This window comes from Trichechus manatus, unplaced genomic scaffold (assembly GCF_000243295.1).
Source record: "Trichechus manatus latirostris isolate Lorelei unplaced genomic scaffold, TriManLat1.0 scaffold00031, whole genome shotgun sequence".
NCBI classification, from domain to species: Eukaryota; Metazoa; Chordata; class Mammalia; order Sirenia; family Trichechidae; genus Trichechus; species Trichechus manatus.
In genome coordinates this window covers 5,450,965-5,451,868 of record NW_004443967.1, presented here as the reverse complement: position 1 = coordinate 5,451,868, position 904 = coordinate 5,450,965, and positions in this window count along the sequence as shown.

Below are 904 nucleotides of genomic sequence, written 5' to 3'. Positions count from 1 at the left end.
GACGCCGCGGGGGCGGGAGAGACGCGCTGAGGCTGTGGCCGGCCAGGGGCGGGAGCCGGCTGGGGAGGGGGTCATCGCCTTCCCCGGATTCCGGTCTCCTCAGACACCGCTTTTCCTATCTTTTGAAGATTCATTCTCACACAGTTCTGTTTCTCCAGTGGAAGCAGTATGCTGATTTTGTAGGGGAACATAGTCGTGTGTATTTAATATTCAGACGTTCATCTTTAAAAGGACAGACTTGAAAGTCTGGTAAGAAAAAACAGTATTTTTAAGGCAAAAAAGAACAAACTAACTGATGCAGGTAAAATGGCTTTGCTAACTGTAAAAAATATTATTATTCAACGTTAAAACAGGAAGTCCCAGTCGGACAAGTGGTAAGATGGTTTAGTTAAATAATTTAATGCAGTAATTTGTGATATGTTTGCTAGTTTGGTGCAATGCATTCAGTACATATATTTAAAAGAACTGTTGCCGTGGAGTTGATTCCAACTCATGGCGACTAGAGTGCTCCACAGAGTTTGCAGTGGCTGATCTCCCCCACCACACCCCACCCCACCGTAATCTTCAGGAAACCTTTCTTGGAGGCGCCTCTGGGTGGACTCGAACTGCCAGCCTTTTGGTTAGCAGCCAAGCATGTAACCATTTGCATCACCTAGGGACTCGTGCATTCAGTTTATCATAACACTGGAAAACATTAGTGAGGGAAAGAATCAGTAGGATTCTACTAAATGCATAGGACAGGTAAGTGGCGCTGACGTAAGCGCTTGGATGGAGGCTTCCTAAAATACTATGCAACAATATATATTAGTCAAGTCTTGAAGATACACAATTTGGGCTACTCAATTTTAGGCTGGGTTGATAAAGATTATGAGAACGTTTATATCCTGGAGAGCTTTGACTTTGT